The sequence below is a fragment of the Macaca nemestrina genome, chromosome 2 (assembly GCF_043159975.1).
Source record: "Macaca nemestrina isolate mMacNem1 chromosome 2, mMacNem.hap1, whole genome shotgun sequence".
NCBI classification, from domain to species: Eukaryota; Metazoa; Chordata; class Mammalia; order Primates; family Cercopithecidae; genus Macaca; species Macaca nemestrina.
This window is the reverse complement of record NC_092126.1, coordinates 88053321-88075351: the sequence shown is the minus strand read 5'-3', so window position 1 is coordinate 88075351 and position 22031 is coordinate 88053321. Positions and strand designations below refer to the sequence as shown.

Here is a 22031-nt window from a genome sequence, read left to right as displayed (position 1 = left end):
TTGATTTAACCATAAGAGTTCCCTCTTACAGTCCACAGGTGTAGAGTCGTAAATAAATGGGATATCCCATATCATATGAGAAGGGGGAATGCTAATGTTGGGATCAAAAGTGTGGTTCTGGAGACAACTTGTGTTCAAATATCTACTCTGCTTCTTACTAACTAAATGACCGTGGGCAAGTTATTAAAGATCCTTAAGACTCAGTTGCTTATTGGAAAATGGAGATCATAACAGTACATACATTATCTGGTTGCTGTGGTTAAATATAATGAAAAAAAAATACAAAAAAATTAGCCGGGCATGGTGGCGGGCGCCTGTAGTCCCAGCTACTTGGAAGGCTGAGGCAGGAGAATGGCGTAAACCCGGGAGGCGGAGCTTGCAGTGAGCCGAGATCGCGCCACTGCACTCCAGCCTGGGCAACAGAGCGAGACTCCGTCTCAAAAAAAAAAAAAAAAAGAAAAAAAAAATACATATATATGTGTGTGTGTGTGTGTGTGTGTGTGTTAATCTTTTTGGAACATACACACACACACACACACACACATATATATATATATAAAATGATTCCTATAAAGGACTTAGCACAGTGCCTACTTAGTTCTCATCCACTGCTCAATTCACCATAATCTGTCTTCCGTATCTACTACACTATGCATAGTTACCTATCTAGATTGTTCTTTCTCGGGTCAAAAGCAGACATATGTCATGTGTCTCTCTCCACGCTTTCAACAGCTGTAGGTCTTCATTTGATTTTGATATATCAAATGCCTAATTTCCCATGGATATCTCCATAGCACTACAAGATAACACTAGCTCTTACATGACATGACACGGGTGACCCTGTGGTCTGAGAAAAAGCTCCAGATACAGGAAGTGGAAATTTTGTTTTGATTACATAACTTCCCTACAACTACCTACAACCTCCCTTAATATCTAATAGGACAAAGAGCAAACCTTATTTTTCAGTATTTAGTTTTGTCACAGCTTGTCTCCATTTTCATTGCTAATCTGATCTACTCCCACCTATTGGATGATTCAAAGACAGTCCACCGCTGTATTTAAGAATAGGGACTGGGAGCCAGTCTGGCATTGATTCTTCCACTACTTAGATGTGAGACCTTGGACAAGATATTTAGCCTCTTGGAAGCACAAATGTCTTATAATGATTCATACTTCACTGAGTTGCTGTTACAATAAAAAACACTAATATTTGTAAATTGCTTAATAAGCAATAAGCACAAGCACTCAATTAGTAGTTTCTATTTTAGGTTTACACTGACTTCAGCCAGTCCAGTGTATCAACCTGAGGCTGCCATATGCACTGCCACCACCACTACTTGTTTCCCTCATCACCTCTAGAAAGCCATTTTGGCACAAATCAGCCAACTCTAAACTCTGCCCTCCAAATAACTTGGCATCTGGCTCATAAAGCTTTAACCAATTTTCTAAGTTACGTAAGTATTTCACATGAAGTTTTTGAATCAGCAACTCTTTTGTTATTTCTTAAAGTCTAGGTAAAAATAGGCTTTTAAATTTATTTTAGAGCAGCTCATTTCTGGGAAAGCTGACTTAAAGTTATGCTTTTATTGGGCAACCAACAAATCAATGCTGAGTTAAGGGAAAAGGAAAACAGAGACGAAGGGAGGAAAGAGAGGAATAGATGGAGTGAGGAAAGGAGAAAGAAAGGAAGAAAAAAAGGAAGGGGAGGAAAGAGGGGACGAGGAGAGGGAAGAAGAAAAAAAAGAAAAAAATGAAGAAAATTAATTTATGATTCATGGTCTTTCCTGATTCCTGATGCGTGTCATTATTTATATCTGGAAAGATGTACTGTTTTACCATATGATTTCTTTTTGTATATCTTCAGTAAATTTGATTTTATCCTATAATCAAACTTTAACACAAATGTAACAGACCCTTTTAGCTTTGTTTTCTGCGTTACTAGTTAATGGGATGTAACTCAGTTTTTTAATCTTACTATGACTTGATTGATTAACTCATACACTAATGTAATTGTGAGTTGATAGTTCTCTAGTGTATAGATGTTCTACAAAGTATATTTGAAATAAACTAGCCTTAATGGGCTTTCTTAATAGGCATGGGCACCATATAGGAATCTTATTACTAAAGTTAATAAGAACAATTCTAGATTAACGTGTTTCATCTGTTCTACTTTTACTGCTATTATTTTTCAGGGGAGAGTAATAAAGTGTTCTTTAAATTATCTCTTGAAAGAGAAAAACAAAAACTAAATATTACAACAGTTATCCCACAGGTGCGTCTGAGTGATGTCAACTATGCTGACAAAAAAAATGATATTTTTAATATGTGGCTGTTTTATTGTGTTAAGCAGAAATTTTTAGTGAGTGACTGAATTTTTTCCTTAGCATCAATCAGTATATCTGGTATTACAAAATGGGTAGACTAATTGTTTTTGAATTGGGCAAATATTTTTTGTAATGAATACATTATTTTACAAATAAAACACAGAAATTTAAGAGCGGTTCCTTGTACATATTATTTCCATTAAGAAATATTGTTGCACATCACAATGTGTTATCTTTAGATTAATTCTTGTTTGTTAATCAAGCAAGTCCCATATATTTAAACACACCGGGTTTAACTGGCACCAGAAAGCATGAGGGGATACATCCAAGATCTACTTTAATGATGCCAACATTTCAGAGAAAAATGATACTATATAAATACAAATGACAATATAAGTTAGGAATCTGTAGGAATGGCCAACATATCATTTTGTTATAAGTAAAATATGTGTTTTAAATACAGAGGTACTTTAGTATAAAATAGAGGCATTTTTCTAAAATAAAGACAAATATATTTTCTCTAAATAGAATATACTAGTTTCAATAGGAAGTGTCAGCCTTTGATCAAATATAATCATTGAGCTACTTCTTAGATTCTTTTTATTATTCATTTCCATCTGGAATGCCTTCCCCGTAAACCCACACTATTTAAATTCTGCCCATTATTCAAGTTCCTGTTCCCCAAGAGAATTTTTAAGCATGTGCACAAAACGTAATAAAGATTCTGAAGTATCTATATTTATTTAGTGTTTTTCCAAGGCAGTTTCAATAGATTAAATTAAAATGCATATCACTTTAGATTGAAGCTATGCCCCCACCTTCTCCCATCCCCAAAGCTTTACTGAAATAAATTTTTCCGTTTCAAAATTCTAATCCTTTGGCCTAATTAAGGGATTTCTATCCTGGTTAGAATATTAAAAATGCTCGAGCTAATGGGCCTTTTTGTTTCAAATGTTAGATTTAATTTCCTGTGAATAAAATTTTACAACATGGAAAACATTAGGTCTTATTGAAACACCAGTCAAATAGAGTAATTATGAAAAATGCCAATTAATAAATAAATAAATCCTGCTCAGCCTCTATAATCATAGTAATTGTAAGGCCATATAAGTTTTAAAATAAATGTTTTAACATTTCAAATGTTGAAATTTAAGACATGTTTAAAATGACATAGGCAGTATGGTAAATAGAGTGCTGGATTAGGAACCATGAATTTTTTACCTTTATTACTCAATTTTGTATGGTTATCTAGTCATGTAAAATTGGTCATCTCATATTATTTTGAGGGAAGTTTTTAAACCTTTTCCCCCTTTTCTTATTTTCTTCTTCTTTTCTCTTTTGCTTGCTTTACCTTCCTCCTGCCCACCACATCACCCTTTGTCATATTCCACATTAACAATATATGTAACCTTCACATACAATATGAATAAGATTTAATATATAATTACATATTCATTTATATTATGTATTCTTCAATACTTTCACCTAGAACACACATATAACACATAAACATGTACATACACAAACCTATGTAGAAATTATTTCATAACAAAAAAGATCAAAATGTATGTCCTTTTCTATATCCTGCTTATTATACTTAATCTTACCTCTTGAATATCCCTCCACATCACATGGAATGTTTCTTTTTTTAATTCTTATCATCATCATATTATTTTAATTAATTGCAAAAATAATATTTTATGCTTTATAATATACCATAACATTCTATATATATATCTTTTCATTTTCCTGACGACTAGTTTGAGTAGTCTCTTTTCATATTTTGTTTAGTCATTCAGATTTAATCTTCTGTAAATGTCCTATTCAACCCTTGCCTAATCAGTTTGCTTGTTTGGCTTTCTTGGCAGTTTGAAAGGGCTGTCTTTACATTACATATATCCATCATATTTCTGTTATTGGTATTGCAATTTTTAATATATTTCATTCTATTGTATGTGTAATATTAATACATTCATGGAATTAAGTATGTTACCATTCATTGGCTATTTTCAGGGTTTCCCATCATAGGCTAAGAATATTTACCACTCTATTGAAAATGAAGACTTGTAGATTTTATTTATTTAAATTTTTAAAAAATGCTGCACGTAAGTGTGTTAATCTTTTTCGAACATAAGCAGAGAGAAAGCTCCTCACACTGATGATATTTATAGGTTCTCAAGGTCTTTAAATGACATAAATATTCATTACCATCATTTATGAGGACCTTCTGCTCTTCATAAATATCCACCAAGTGTATATATATATATATATATATATATATATATATATATATATCCAGAATAACTACTACATGTGTCAGTAACATATCACTGTAAGTTGGCAGCATGTATTATTTCTTAATATCTATTCATGTGTACTTAATCTTTTGTTGATCATGTGATGTAATGACATGTACAAGACATCATCTAATTTTCCTATGATTAATGTTCTGAAGTTAGAGAAGTTCAACTAAGGCACTGTTATTCCTCATTACCTAAATGACACAATTACCACAGACATTTTAAAAGAAAAGTGGCCATTTTAAAGAACAAAATTTTGTCTTTCTCAAGAATGTTTGTTTAAACCGTAATATAACCATGTACTAGTTATGCTTCTGCTCTTTAAAGAAATGTACTTCTCCCTGACTAGTTTGGCAGTAATTGGATAGACAGAATATAGCATCACTTCCAGACTCTGCACTGAACAAAATGCTTTTTTTCCTGCTTTTATCTTCAGCAATATCTTTTATAGCTACTGAATAAATGCAGTACATCTATGCATGTTATCTTGAGAAATCAGAAAACCAATTTTTTACCATTTTAAGTTGATTTAGCAACAGACAACATGTTTTATTTTATGTTCTTTTCCCTACTACACCTTCTATTTAAGACCCACTAAAAGTAGAGAAAGGAGATCAAACATTCAGAGAAATAAAGGCTCCCTTTCAATTAAACAAAGCTTTTGCTTTTTAATATCAGAATAGAAGTTCCTTTGTAAACAATATAATTTTGTAGTCACTGCAAAGGCAATAGATTTAGAAACAAAATAAAATAACATTACAAGTTATCTATAACTGAGAAGGCAAAACATTCTAAAATGCAACCCGGACAGTTCAATCTGCACCTGTACCGACCCGTATAATCCTCAAAGAATAAAAATTTATTCTAAATGCAAAAAATGATTCATGGTTATTCTTCAAATAATATTATCTATTAAACTTGTTTTGGCCTTACTGCACTTCTCCATGTTCCATATTATTTATTTCCTTTCTATCTAAATTGAGTTTTATAGTTCAACCATATGGAGATCTGTGTATGCTTAGTGGAAAAATGCATTATTGGAAGAATGTAATATAATGTTGTCTCTCTAGGGAGTGAAACAGAAACATTATATTCAATGTTTCAGCCAAGTTACTGGGATTGGCTGTCAGCAGTCCACTTCACAACAGAGTTGACTCATCGAGCACATGCTGACTGACCAGCTAGTGCCAAGTGAACGAAGCAATGATGGCCACTAAAGGCAGAGACAACTAAAAGCCTTTGTTAGAGGCTGTTCGTGTTCTGAATGGAGTACAAAACAAAGCACAGATAAAGTCAAGAGAGAAGCATGTGCATGCTGTTATGTTATAAACTTTAAGACGTCTGGCAGATCTAGTGGCAGATCTAGTGGCAAAGCAAGATAGGTTTAGACAGAAGAGACGAGTATTCAGAATAGCTTTTAAAGAATTAACATACACAAATTGGTGGAACGTGGGTGTGAAAATGCCAACAGGTGAAAAGCAAAAATATAGGAAGGTTGGTATAGAAATAAATAAGTATCAGTGGGATCAAAATATTAAATTTACTAGAGCTGAGGATGGGTTGAGTAAGTGCAGTTCCCTAAAGAACAGTCAGATGGAGGAACGTGAACAAACAAAAGAAACAGTGAGCATTTTGTTCTCAAAAGATATGTTGTCTATTTTTGCTCCCTTTCTATTTGTTTAGCTTTTGGAGCACTTTATATTTCTTTCCAATAGGAGCTTTTATGTCCTCGTTCAGTTTATATTCCTGTAAGTAAATCTCCTCAAGTCATTGATTGTATGGTTTCAAAATCAGTGGCCTAATCAGTTTCCTTTTCCTCTAGAGCAAAGTCCATTCCTTTTATTTATCAAATGAAAGACAAGACATCACTGCTCTGTCAGTGCATTTAATTCTGGATTCTTTTAGAGCAGCTCTCTTTTAAACACTTTAAACATCAGATAAAAGGAAGATTTAATAAGCTTTACTCAGCTTAATGTGTCTTCAACACTCATCACTGGAACACTAAATGAAGGAATAATCAAAGAAGGGAAAACAGAGAGGAAATGGGTGGATAAGCAACTAAAGGATGTAGATGTTGAGGAATTAAAATAAAACAAAAGATGGCTTTTAGTAGCAGTGTGTTCTAATGTGTAATGACCTGAACTGCTGACCAAAATATACAGTTGGGTCATTTTGCTTTATGAATGGCTAATCCTGAAAAATAGATGTAGGAAGTCATTGTTGTATGGGAGAAAGTAAGTCACCCAAAAATCCAATATGACTTAAATATTTGGAAACTAAAGTCAACTTTTAATATGATATTTGGTATTAACTTCCATCATGGTTTTAATCTTTTAAAAAAAATTCTCTTAAGATAAAAATTCAGACTATTTTATTTCTTTACACACCTATGGTTTATCTCCCCTCAATTCCAGACCTTCCAAAGTCTCCAATCATTTCTGAAAACATTGCTGATATTAAGACCTAGCCTTCTTTAAATACTTGCAACAATTGACTTGGTCAGCTAATTTAGTTATTCATCCATTAATTAAACAAATATTGAGTCCTTTAGTTCTACACACTGTATATACTCTAATGCATTTATAACAACTATCATTCAACCTGTCTTTATATGTTACAATATATATGTTTGCATATATAAATATGCATATATATAATCATATATGTGTGTGTACTTGTGTTTCTGTGTGTATCTCTAGTGTATGTGTGAGCATCCAGTGTGACATATTCTCATGCACTGCTTTCTCCTCATTTTACCACTTTGTCCTCTCATTTCATGAGTTGAATCTTTAAAGACCTGAGTAGGTTTACTGAGTGTTAAAAAGAAGGCGACTGAGCTAGGTCACTCCATTTCTAAACAGATTGGAAGGATTAGCAGACCTAAGCCAAGAATGTCAGAGGCTCTACCCTTCTACTGTGCTGCCAATGACTTCTAGCATCATTCCCAAGTGTTAGTTTTCTCTACACTCTTTTTTATTTTATTTTATTTTTCCAGAAGTTATTGGAGTACAGGTTGTATTTGGTTACATGAGTAACTTCTTTACTGATGATTTGTGAGATTTTGGTGTACCCATTACCTGAGCAGTATACACTGAACCATATTTGTACTCTTTATCCTTCGCTCCCCTCCCACTCTTCCCCGCCAAGTCCATACAGTCCATTGTCTCACTCTTATGCATCCTCATGGCTTAGCTCCCACATGTCAGCGAGAACATATGATGTTTGATTTTCTTTTCCTGAGTTACTTCACTTAGAATGATAATTTTCAATCTCATCCAGGTAGTTGCAAATGCTGTTAATTCATCTATTTTTAGGGCTAAATAGTATTCCATCATGTATATATAATAGATACACTATATATATATAAAAAATATGTATATATTATATGTACACGATATATATGTATTGTGTATATATAATATATACACTATATATACACACTATATATATGCATATGTATGTATATACATATATGTAAATATACACACACATATATATACACATATATACATATATTTGTGTGTGTGTGTGTGTGTGTATCACAGTGTCTTTATCCACTCATTGATTGATGGGCATTTGGGTTGGTTCCACAATTTTTCAATTGCTAATTGTGCTGCTATAAGCATGCATGTGCAAGTATCTTTTTCATATAATGACTTAGTTTCTTCTGGGTAGATACTTAGTAGTGGGATTGCTGTATCAAATGGTAGTTCTACTGTTAGTTCTTTAAGGGATCTCTACACTGTTTTCCATAGTGGGTGTACTAGATTACACTCCCACTAGCAGTGTGGAAGTGTTCCCTGATCACTGCATCCTCACCAACATTTACTGTTGTTTGTTTTTATTTTTTTCTTATGACCATTGTTGGAGGGGTAAGGTGGTATTGCATGGCGGTTTTGACTTGCATTTCCCTGATCATTCATTAGTGATGTTAGGATTTTTTTTACATGTTTGTTGGCCATTTGTATATCTTCTTTTGCAAATTGTCTACTCATGTCCTTAGCTCACTTTTTGATGGGATTGTTTGTTGTTTTCTTACTGATTTGTTTCAGTTTGCTGTAGATTATGGATATTAGTCTTTTGTCAGATATACAGATTGTGAAGATTTTCTCCCACTCTGTGGGTTGTCTGTTTCACCTTCTGATGGTTCCTTTTGTCATGCAAAAGCTCTTTAGTTTAATTAAGTCCCAACTATTAATCTTTGTTTTTATGCTTTTAGGTTCTTGTTCATGAAATCCTTGCCTAAGCCAATGCCTAGAAGGGTTTTTCCAATGTTATCTTCTAGAATTTTTGTAGTTTCAGGTCTTAGGTTTAAGTCCTTAATCCATCTTGAGTTGATTTTTGTATAATGTGAGAAATGAGGATCCAGTTTCATTCTCCTACCTGTGGCTTGCCAGTTATCCCAGCACCATTTGTTGAAAAGGGTGTCCTTTCCCCAGTTCATGTTTTTGTTTGCTTCTTCAAAGATCAGTTGGCTGTAAGTATTTGAGTTTGAGTTCCCTATTCTGTTCTACTGGTTTATGTGCCTATTTTTATATCAGTACCATGCTGTTTTGGTGACTATGGCTTTATAGTACAGTTTGAAATCAGGTAGTGTGATGCCTCTAGATTTGTTCTTTTTGCTTAGTCTTGATTTGGCTATGTGGGGACTTTTTTGGTTCCACATAAATTTTAGAATTGTTTTTTTCTAATTCTTTGAAGAATGATGGTGGTATTTTGATGGAAACTACATTGAATTTGTAGATTGCTTTTGGCAGTAGGATTATTTTTACAATATTGATTCTACCCATCCATGAGCATGGGATGTGTTTCCATTTGTTTGCGTCATCTATGATTTCTTTCAGCAGTGTTTTGTAGTTTTCCTTGTAGAGGTCTTTCGACTCCTTGGTTAGGTATATTCCTAAGTTTTTTTTTTTTTTGCAGCTATTGTAAAAGGGGTTGAATTCTTGATTTGATTCTCTGCTTGGTTGCCATTGGTGTATAGAAGAGGGACTGATTTGTGTACATTAATCTTGTATCCGGAAACTTTGCTGAATTCTTGTATTGGTTCTAGGAGCTTTCTGGGGAAGTCCTTGGGATTTTCAGGGTAAACAATCATATCATCAGCAAACAGTGACAGTTTGACTTCCTCTTTACTGATTTGGATGCTCTTTATTTTAATTTTTTTTCTCTTGTCTAATTGCTCTTGCTAGGTCTTCCTGTACTATGTTGAAGAGGAGTGGTAAGGGTGAGCATCTTTGTCTTGTTTCAGTCCTCAGAGAGAACGCTTTCAGCTTTCAGCTTTTCCCCATTCAGTATTTTGTTGGCTGTGGGTTTGTCATAGATGGATTTTATTACATTAAGGTATGATCCTTGTATGCCGATTTTGCAGACAGTTTTAATCATAAAGGGATGCTGGATATTGTCAAATGTTTTTTTCTGCATCTATTGAGATGATCATGTAATTTTTGTTTTTAATTTTGTTTATGTTGTGTATCACATTTATTGACTTGCATATGCTAAACCACCCCCACAACCCTGGTATGAAACCCACTTGACCATGGCAGATTATCTTTTTCATATGTTGTTGGATTCTGTTAGCTAGCATTTTGTTAAGGATTTTAGTATCTATGTCCATCAAGGATATTGGTCTGTAGTTTTCTTTTTTGGCTATGTCCCTTCCTGGTTTTGGTATTAGGGTGATGCTGGCTTCATAGAATGAATTAGGGAGGGTTCCTTCTTTCTCTATCTTGTGGAATAGTGTCAAAAGTAATGGTACCAATTCTTTGAATGTCTGGTAGACTTCTGCTGTCAATCCGTCGGGCCCTGGTCTTTTTTCTGTTGGTAATTTTTAAATTACCATTTCAATCTCACTGCTTGTTATTGGTATGTTCAGGGTATTGAATTATTCCTGATTTAAGCTAGGAGGGTTGTATTTTTCCAGGAATGTATCCACCTCTTTCTAGGTTTTCTAGTTTATGTATAAAGTTTATGCTAGTTTCTAGCATAAAGTTATTCATAGTAGCCTTGAATGATCTTTTGTATTTCAGTGGTATCAGTTGTAATATCTCCTGTTTATTAATGAGGTTATTTGGATTTTCTCTCTTCTTTTCTTGATTAATCTTGCTAATGGTCTATCAATATTATTTATGAGAAATTATCATGGCGGACAGGAGGCAGGACTAGGTTGCAGTTCAGGACAGAGCAGAGGGAGGAGACTTGCATTGTGAATTTTAGCTCCAGATCAACTGCAAGAACAAACCAGCAATCCCAGGAAGACTCCCAGAACCTCTGAAGGAAGCAGACTGCTCCTGCAGGACCCAGGAGACACCCCCAATACTATGAGTGCTCCTGTTGTGGAAGTGGGAAAGGGAGAGCTTCCTCTCCCAAATACATATCCCTACTGGAGTAACTGAAGGTCTGTTTGTGGGAGAAGGTTCCGACCTTACCTGGAGCTGAGTCAATTAAGAAAATCGAGTGAAATACGGGGGTAGAGGAAGTAGCAGAAAGACCCTGGGAGCTCGCTGGGTCCCAAAGAAGGCAATTCCTGCCTGGCATCACAGGGATCCATCAGGACGGTGGCCAGAGGAGCAGGGTGAAGGGGGCAGGAAACACCACAGGGAGAAGTAAATCTCCAGCTGAACTCTGTAACAATTATTTGAAACGGTCAAGAAGCCTCCTGACCAGACCTCAGGGGAGGGTGCAAATCCAGTGAGCAGACTCCACAGTTGTGGGAAGAACACAGCCCTTTCCTTTTGCAGCTGGGAGGTGAGTAGCCTGGGGCAAGTTCTAAAGTCCATCTCACCCACCAACTAGAAACAGACTTGGGGCTGTTTTGGGGGGATTGGGGCAGGGAAGTTGGGTGTGAGACTGGTCCTTTTGTTCATATGGGAGGTGAATGAGGCCTTAACTGGCAGCCTTCCCCCACTTCCCTGACAGCCTGCATGACTCAGCAGAGGCAGCTATAATCCTCCTAGGTATACAATTTCATTAACCTGGGAACCTCACCCCCATCCCCTGCAGCTGCCACAGCAAGACCCACCCAAGGAGAGTCTGAGCTCAGACATGCCTAGGCCAGCCCCACCTGATGGTCCTTCCCTACCCAACCTGGTAGTTGCAGACAAAGGACATATACTTTTGGGACTTCTAGGGCCCCACCCACCGCCAGTTACTCTCCATACTACCACAGCTGATGCTCTCTGGAAAGCACCACCTCCAGGCAGGAGGCCAACCAGCACAAAAATACATCATTAAATCTCTATGCTCTTTGAGTCTAGTTAGCCAAGCATGCTAGAATCACTTTTCTTTGGATCAGTGGGAAAGCTATTGGCATGTTTTGTGGGACATTTCTTTCTCATTACAATGCAGCATGTTAAGCATTCTTGAACCCACTCCTTTATCGAGCATTAAACAGCCAGAGCATACCCACCAAACCATCAGACCTGTTCTTAAACTAAGGAAAGAGATGTATAGATCAGAGAGATGGGAAATGGAAGAAGGAGCCTGCAACAAGGCCAACAGAACTGCTTTGTCTGGAGACCACCATTACCACTTGGAAATGAAGTCCAATACTCAGTGGAAAAAGGAAGCTGGTCAGAATTCAACTTCCTAAGGAAGGCATCAAAGCAGAGTGATTAGGAATATGGATTTTGGGCCAGACTGGCAGTCCTCAAATCCTCAACTTTGACACATTGGGCAAGCTACTGTAAGTGTCTCTGCCTCAGTTTTTGTATGTAAAAAAATAAATAGTAATGACCCTGTTAGAGCTGTGACGTGAACTGAATAAGTAAATATTCATAAAGTGCTTAAAACATGATAGTACCTTGTACATGATATATAAAGTTAAGAAATGCATTGATAAAATCAAGTGTATTCTTTCTTAGAAAGAACAGATTAATAGGTATTTCTATTAATCTCACTACCTCCTCCAAGTTTTCCTCTCTGCCATTCCCTTTAGCAACATATAAATAATTTTGCAAATTTGGTTTGTTGTTGTTGTTGTTTTCCAAATAAGTACCCCCAACTGAATAACTAGCTACTTAGGCAAAGCAATGATACTTAAGTGAGAAAGAGACACACAGCAGATGGTAGAAAGCATACAAAAGGAAATTAGTGTACAAAGTTAAAAGAATATGGTTATTTAAAGAAGAATTGAAAAAAATCTAAATAAAGTTCTGTTCTTGGAGCAACAGTGTAATACGACAAAGATGAAATGTCTGAAATGATTTGTTTTTACTGTCGAACCTAGTTAAAATGTCTTATTGTTTTTCATATGTATAATCTGAAGTTTAAAAGTATAATTATTCCATGAGAATCATGATATGTGAATATGTGAATCATGAAATAATGGAATAGAAAATAATCATAACATGGTTTTCCATAGGGGAAAAATTATTTAATAAACTTGTAGAAGATCACTAAATAGTTGGAACATATTTTAGCTACTGATGGGGGTGGGAAGACTTATAGAACTAAAGTGTAAGCATACATACAACTAGTATTTAATGTTTATCAACTACGACATGTTTTCATCAACCATATATCTACTCTTCTTGTGGTGGTGGTTTTCCACAAACATTAGGGAGCATATCTGATCTGCCTGGGGAAAGGGTTAGGCACTAGAGATACATAAAGTTAAGATGTGGTCCCAACCTTCAGGGATTTTATATTCCACAGGTACACAGACATTTAAAAAGCAAAAACATTGTATTATTAGAGAGAGAAAGAAATGAAGTGTTATGGGAGCACAGAACAATTTGACCTAATTCCGAAAGTATATGAGAGTTTTGAGAAGGATTTTCACGGAAGAGGTGCTATCTGTGCTGTTTTAAGGCATCTGTAAAAGTTAGCCTGGGAAAGAACACGTAGAAGAGTCAAGGGAAAAATACTAGGATAATGTGAGTTGGATGGGATTGAAGGAATATGGTAAGAAATCAAGTTGAAGAGGTAATGTTAAGTACAGTATAGTCTGGAATTTAAATTTGACCTTTTATAGGCAATGGGAACATTTGAGAGTCATGACCTGTTTTGCGTTTTAGAAAGAAACTATATCAAGAAAAGTTTTCAAGGAAGAGTCTCTCTTTAGTAACTTGAGTAAGAAATATTAAAGCCAAATTCATGACAATGAGAAAGAAAAATGGTCAGAGAAAATATAGGGGAAAACATTAAGGCAATCGAAGCTATTAGATTTCATGTCTCACTGGATATGAGTCAAGTTTAACACCTAGCATTCTGGCCCCCATTACTGGGAGGATGGTTGTTCTAGTAACTGCTACAGGAAGTAGAAAAGGAGAAAGGGATTACGTTGAGCATTTTAGAAACTGATTCTGGAGATAATCAGGAAACATCTAAGATGATATATTGATAGACATGTTTGGAATGGACACAATATTAGGCAGTGAGTTTCCTTTTATTCTCCTCCTACAATTACAGAAATAATTTTATCCTTTTATAAATTGTAGGAAAATAACCCTCCTGTTGCTTTTTATCCTTTTATGAATTGTAGGAAAATAACCCTCCTGTTGCTTTTTATTTTATTATTGCTGTAACAATTATATTGTGCTCTTCATTTTTTTTTTTTTTTGCTTGAAAAAAACCAGGATTACTTAAAGAAAAAAAAAAAAAGAGAAATTAGTTAACCTGGTGAGAAAGGATTTTATCCTATTTGTTTTATGAAATGTCAATCATCATGGTTCTCAACTGAGTTAGGAACTAGCAACATTCTTCAGGCTAAAATCAAGAACACAGTTGTGGCCCACTAGAGGCATAACCTTTTCAAACAGTCATAGCCCATTGAGTCATGTAAAATAATAAATGAAGAAGCAAAGCTTAAGCAAAAGTAAAAACAGCTTAATGTAGCTAGTTTCAAACAAATTGATGGTGACAGGATTTGGGAAGGGTTGAGCAGGGTATCAAGAGCCTTTGAAATGGACAGAACCATGCCAGCTGAACTAATGTTAAGTTGGACTTTTGGAAGTAGCAGTCTGAAAGAGTATTTATTTCCAAGCCTATGCATTTGCTTTTGGGTTAACCTGTATTATTTTTTCCCACAGTCTCCTGGGAATACCAACTTTGCTTCAAATGGACTAAGGAAAAAAAAAAAAAAAGATTTCTTTCCCCCCCACGCAAAGAAAAAGATTAAGAAGATACTGTCTTAATGCAGCAAATCAATCAGTTTTCCTGGACATACAAGGAGTAACGCATGTGAGATACAGAGAAAACTAAGAGTAAAGCTAAAGCCGAACAGGGAGGCCAGGGACACCTGTGAATTCTGATCTCTCCCTCCACGCAGTGTATGCACCGTAGTCCTTAGTGAACATTTATTCATTCATCTAGTCATTCACATAACAAATACTAATTTGATACTTACAATTTGCTTGCAAATGTGTAAGCAGATAGTTCTGCAATAGCACATAGGCACACACACAGTCTCATCCCTTGGACGTTTTCAAACATTATTAACATATTATATGTAAAAAGAGGATTATAACCTAGCACAGTATGAAAATTTTAGATAGGAGTAAAGCATGGTATCAAGAAGTAGCAGCAACATACTCTCCCAAGAGTTATATGTGACTTCTAAAGACAGCAGAGGAAAAAAGATACTGAGAATATAACCTGCTTTTTCTACCTTCAGACATGTCTAACTACAGTTCAACTTGTCTCCTGCTAGATGAAGCATAAATCCAGAGAGAACAACCACACTTGAGCTGAGAACCATTCCACCTTCAGTGTCATTCAAAAGAGGCCTTGGAGAAAGCGCTGTGCTCTTTTGGCAGCAGCCACCTTCACTTTTATCTCCAGACATAAAACCACATACCCTGCTGGTGAATACAATCCCTTTTCAAAGGCAAAATAATTGGATAGCATCTAACATGATGCTTTACTTAAAACTATTTATTGAAACATTCCTTAAAGTCTACAATGTCCAGATGCAAATATACACTGAGTAACAACTAATCTGAGAGTTCTGAGCTTCTGATGAAAACAGCAAATAGGTCCTATTTTTGAGGTGCATGAATCACCTGGATACTACCTAGTTAGCAAAGCTCACTGTATTTATTTTACATAAAAAATAATGGTGATCTTATGAAAATCCTCAGAGTTTTTTGGGGAAAAAAATCTGCCCTTAAAATGAAAAAATAATCTGCTAAGTATTTTAGCTTGAAAGTACTTGCCAGGTTTCTTGTCAGTATAACCAAAAGTTTCAGCCTAGAAAGTTGTGGAAAGTCCTTTTCTTTAACTTTATTCCCTCACAGCATGTTTGTAGTTTGTCACTGCAACCCTCCTTCAACATTATCATTTCAAGGCAAAGTGAGTAAGAAGCTGCAGCACTGTGGAGAAGGTACTGACTTATATTGGATTTATGTGAGTGTATAAATCCTAGAAGCCTGCTGGTAGATTTCATATATTTGTATATTTATTTATACATATTTAACAAGGTATCTAATTTTATGCTTCAGTTGTAAATTTTGGGAACTAATGATTACATAAAATACTGTACATGTGTACAATAGACATTAATCCAGGTAAAGGTTAGAGGTATGAAGTAATATTAAGGAATAGAAAAAATGTACTTTTAAACATTAAAAATAATCTCCTTCACCGTTTACATGAATATAAAATTAAAATTCTATAACTAGGAAAGGTACTAGATTCTTAGAATTTCATATTTATCTCGAATATAAGTTTTTACGTCGTCCTTGCTAGGAGTGAGCACTGAGGAACAACTTTAAGGCATATTCAATGTTGTTATTCCAAATATGTGTTATTTGTGTTATTCCAAATATGTTCTGATAATGGTTTGTTATTGATCTATGATTAAGTAAATACAGATATTAAAAGCAAGAGATTCAAAACTTTTATATTAATTTTACAGGGTAATTTCGTTTATGTTAAATCTAATTTTTTAAAGCATCAAAAAATCTTCTATAACAGATTAGATATTTATATTTTAATAAAAGAAAGTACTGTAACTGTACTTTCCCACAAATATCTCATGGAAAATTCAAGAAGCACTGTTCCGCACTGCGTTGCAGGGTTCACCAGCTAGAGTGACCCTCACCTGCCCTCAGTGGTAATTTTCTCAATATTGCATTCTTGTTGGCTTCCTACCTTTATTCTCAATTCCATATTTCTCTACAAGAGCTTCCTGATACCTCCCATGTAAATCACCTGAATTCATATTTGTCACACAGTCTGTTCCTGATGTCAGATAGTTTGGTCTGTATCTATGTTTCTGATGTTGATAAGAATGCTTGGTGTATAGGAGTTGTTTGACAAATCTTAATAATTAATTAATGTTTATTACTAATTAAAGGTTGGACAATCTTACAAAAAATCAGTTCTTTTTCTTGTGCCTCAAAGTTCTCAACCATGTACACAGTTGGCCCCTGAACAACACAGATTTGAAAGGGTGTGTCCCCTCAAATACAGATTTTTTTTTCAATAAATATATTGGAAAAATTTTTGGAGATTTGTGACAATCTGAAAAACTTCACAGACTAATTGCATAGTCTAGAAATATAGAAAAAAAGCTATGTCATGAATGCATAAAATATATATAGATACAGTCTATTTTATCATTTACTACCATAAAACGTACACAAAACTATTATAAAAAGTTTTAATTTATTAAAACATATGCACACAAAAACTTACGGACTCTACATGGGCTCATTCACAGTTAACAGAGATGTAAACAAATACAGACATATACAGACTTAAAACATAACTGCGTAAAATTAATTGTAGTACATATTCTATTACTGAAATAATTTTGTGGACACCTCCTGTTGCTATTGCACAGGGCCTTAAGTGTTGCAAGTATCCATTTGAAATGTAATGTAATGCTACTCATCTCTGTGTGAGCACTTTCTCTCTCCAGTAAATTGCATATTGCAGTAAAAAATGACCCCTTATGGTTCTCACCTATTTTTTTCTTATTTTTTAGTGCAATACCATAAACCTGGAATGATACCATGACCCATAAAAAGTGTCACTAATGATGCCAAAATTGCTCCCAAGAAGCAGGGAAAATACATGACATTACACAAAAAAAGCTGAATTACTTGATATGTACCCTAGATCGAGGGCTGCAGCTGTGATTGCTTTCCATTTCAAGACAAATGAATCCAGTGTAAGAACTATTGTTAAAAAGGAAAAGGAAATTCGTGAAACCATTACTGCAGCTATGTCAGCAGGTGCAAAAATCTTGTACTTTTTGTGAAATACCTTTTTACCTCATATTAAAAGTGCAACTTTTATATGAGTGCAATATTATAGTAAGAAAGGCATATCTATAGAATAATACAGTTTGAGAAAATGCAAAGTCACTGTATAAAAACTTAAAGCAAAAGGAAAGTGAATAGTCTAAAGCTGAAGAATTTAATGCTTTAAATTTTTACCTCATATTAAAAATGCAACTTTTATGTGGGTGCAAGATTACAGTAAGAAAGGCATATCTATAGAATAATACAGTTTGAGAAAATACAAAGTCAGTGTATAAAAACTTAAAGCAAAAGGAAGGTGAATAGTCTAAAGCTGAAGAATTTAATGCCAGCTAAGGATGGTTTAATAATTTTAGAAAGAGATTTGACTTTAAAAATACCAAGACAACAGGAGAAGCACTTTCTCCTGTCTCATTGTCAAGAGACAATGGAAGAGCTTCCAGATATCACTAGCAAGATGCCTGGAGAAAGGATATCTTCCTAAAGAGGTTTTTAATGCTGATGAAAGTGCCCCATATGGAAAACAATGCTACAAAGGACATTTACTACTAATGAACAGAAGTGTGGACCAGGATTTAAGGCAGAGAGAAATAAGCTAACTGTATGGTTTTGTGGAAATACAATCAGGTTTATGATCAGGACTTCCCTTCTCTATTAAGTTTCTAACTCCCAAACCTTGAAGGAAAAGATAAACAACGGTTTTGATTATACAAAAGACGGCCTGGATGATGAGAATCCCTTTTTCTGGATTGTTTCCATCAACTCATGGACTGTCAAGTCAGGAAGTACCTTGCCAGTAAGGGACAATCTTTTAAAGTTTATTTAATATTGAACAATACCCTTAGCCACCCAAACCCCATGGGCTTAACATCAAAGGCATTAAAATAATCTAGTTGCCTCTAAACATAACCTCTTAATTCAGTCTCTAGATCAGGAGGTCATAAGGATCTTTAAAGCTCATTACACATGGTACTTTATGGAAAGAACTGCCAATGCTATAGGAGAGAACATCAGGAATGTCTGGAAGGATAGAGACATCATGAATGTCTGGAAGGATTATACCATTGAAGATACCATCACTGTTACTTTAAAAACCCATGAAAGCCTTCAGGCTCATAACAATAATTTCAACATGGAACAATAATTTATGCCAGTATAGGATGATATATAAATGTCCTTCTGATAGATGATCTTTGAGCATAGATGTATAGACCTAATTCAAAACGCATATACGATCTGCTTCTTTTTTACCTCTTTGCATTCATCACCTTCAGAATCCCTTGCTAATCTTTAATAAGTCACATACGTTCCCATGTCAGGGTATTGACTGAAATACTTTTCAAATAGTTATTCCCATGGCTTGTGCCCTCCCTTCCATTTATTCTTTTGCGTCTATATATCTACCTTTACATATCATCCTATATAAACAATTATCCAGCAACCCCTCTTCACCACCCGATCCATCTCAAAATGGTTGTTTTTCCATAACTTATTTTTCATAACGTTTCATCATCTAACATATGATATATTAACTCATTTATTTGCTTACTATCTCCCTTCTTCCACTAGAGTGTAAGTGTTGTAAAATCAGGGGATTGTTTTATTCACTGCCCCTCCCCCTAGCACCCTGAGCAACACTTGGCACACAGTAGGTTCTCCAAAATATATTTAAATGAATTTAAAAAGTGAGTGGAAAGTAGACATTATTAGAGTCTCTTGCACTTTCAATTATCCAAATAAATTATCATTACTGGCATAAATGATAGTTCCATGCGGAATTAACCTGGTCATGTGCATATTTATAAGAATTATATAGTCTTAGAGGAAAGACAGAGAGAGAGAATTAAAAATTAAGTTAAAGTCCCACTTAGCTCAAGAATGAAGGGAATAATACTACATTGATTAAATGGTGACTCCAGCCAAATTTAAAATGGCATGACTTACAAAATGGCATGACTCTTGTATAATTTTAAATTTCCCAAGAAATTTTAAATTTCTTGGGGAAAAACTTCACTATTAAATGATTTGATACTCAATATAACTAATTCAGAATTACAAGGATGTGGTTCCTTAAATAGAAAAAAAAAATCTTAACAACTTGAACAAAACATGATTCTTAAATGTGTATGTTAATACAACAATTATATTGTAAATACACATCAATTGAGCCATGCTTATTAATGCTATGAATTTTAAAAATACATCATCTAAGCTGCATAATAAACTCCTGATCATTAAGGACTCCTCTTCTATAAAACTTGACCCAATAACAACTCCGTATTTATAGAGGCAAATATGTTTTCATACGTTCAGAAAGATTTTCACTGGGGTTTTTCTTACTACATTATATCTATGTTTCCATATAGCCTACCTTTCATTAAAAGTTGACATGACAGATTACTGTAATTTTCATATTGCTAAATACTTCTGTCAAACCCCTTAAGGCATTTTCAGAATTTAGTTCTTAGATTTGTTGGGATGATTTCTAGGCTCTCCTTTTTGGTACAGATGAGGTGAGCAACAGCTTGAAACTATGATTCATCTCTGTTTTAGTTTCTGTCAAATACTTGCAAGAAAAAGAAAATGACTAATCACCTACTAAAAATGGCAACAGATGCCATAAGCAAAATTTCATTCAACCTGTTAGCTTTGGTTCCAATGTAAAAAAAATCATTTAATTAAAAGTCTTAGTTTGAAAATTATATATATATATATATAAAATCTGCTTCTATAACATGAGGTATTAAATTTTAGGCAAAATATTTTAACAAAATTCTTCACAATGACATTCTGCACTTCAGTTTTCACACACCAACACATGTACATGTAGGACATATTTTTCAGTCACTTGAAGATATACATGTAATTTCTATGCTCCAAGAAAGGGCTGCTAGCACTTTGCACACAAATTATCTATTTTTGTCTGTTAAAAGTCCTAATGGTATTATGTTTAGTCACATTAAGTTTCATTAAATAGCAACTAATGTTTTTGTATATTTTTTCTATGTTGTGTATTCTAAATAAACTTTTGCTTAATGTCCAGTGCTTTTCTATCTGCTAAAAACAGAGCCAAAAAACACCTGTTCTATTTTGAAATTCAAAGTAGTATATTAATAAAATAGCAAAAGAACTAAAACTCCTCTAAAACAAAGCAGTGCCTAGTGGAGTTTTTTTGTTTGTTTGTTTGTTTGTTTTTTTTAATTAAGTAATTTTGGAGACTGTCTCTAATACTTGAAACAGGTAGAGGGGTATGGAATGGGGTAAGGATAGGGAAGGCTATATTGTGAAAGAGAAGAGAGAAAATGGTGAAGTTATTTCTTATCTCCCCTCCATTTCATAAAAAAGGGGCCATAACAGTATGTAATGAGTCAATGTCTATGTAGGATATTCACAGAGACCATTTTTTTGGCCTGAAAGTAGGCTAATTTTGGAATGGTTGTTTTTTCATCTTTCTGACCAATACACATGCATAAGGGCCCGTGTAGAGGAATAGTTAAGTTCTTCTTGAGATAAACCCTCTAAAATTAGTACTTTCATATCTATCATTATATCTTCTACCTAAAGTAGTTCTGTGAGCTCATGAGTCCCCATTTTACAATAAGACAACCAAGGCTCAGAGAATGTAAATAATTTGAAAAAAAACCACACACAACTAACAAGTGGTAGATCTGGAATCTATATAGGGTTTCTGACATTTGATTTTGTTGCTGTTCTACCACATTTGCTTAAATAAGTATCCCTGACATTTTGTAGATTAAAAATATAAAGACTACAAAAGTCAGGTGACTTTCAAAACAACAACAATCTAAGTAGAGTATTAGTCTTTTATTATTTCAAATCCAGTGATAAGTGTGTGAATTTGAAAAAGTCTCATACTCTATTTTAGTCTCATTTTGTACCTGAAAAAAAATGTGTAAATCAGTTAATCTCCAAGGTCTATTTCAACTCTAAAATGTGCAGTTTTCTAAATTATATTTTGGCTATACTAAACATTTTAAACTGATCAAAATCCTTAGATTTCAAAATTGCCTTGGATGATGTTAAAAATTATCAATACATTCATAAAGCATTATTTCAGTAAACAAAACAACTACTGATTTGGTGAGTATACATTGGATAGGAGTCATCAGAAATGGTTTCTAGATATAGCTAGCTAACATCGTTGTTAGCCATCATTCAGAAACAATTCAAAAGTAGTG

The 22031-nt window shown here is 34.4% G+C and overlaps 1 protein-coding gene across 10 annotated transcripts in view; it reads right to left on the bottom strand.

Moving 5' to 3' along the window:
- Positions 1-22031, bottom strand: part of LOC105489997 (N-acetylated alpha-linked acidic dipeptidase like 2) — a 1462458-nt gene that overhangs the window by 626571 nt on the left and 813856 nt on the right. The window lies entirely within an intron of this gene.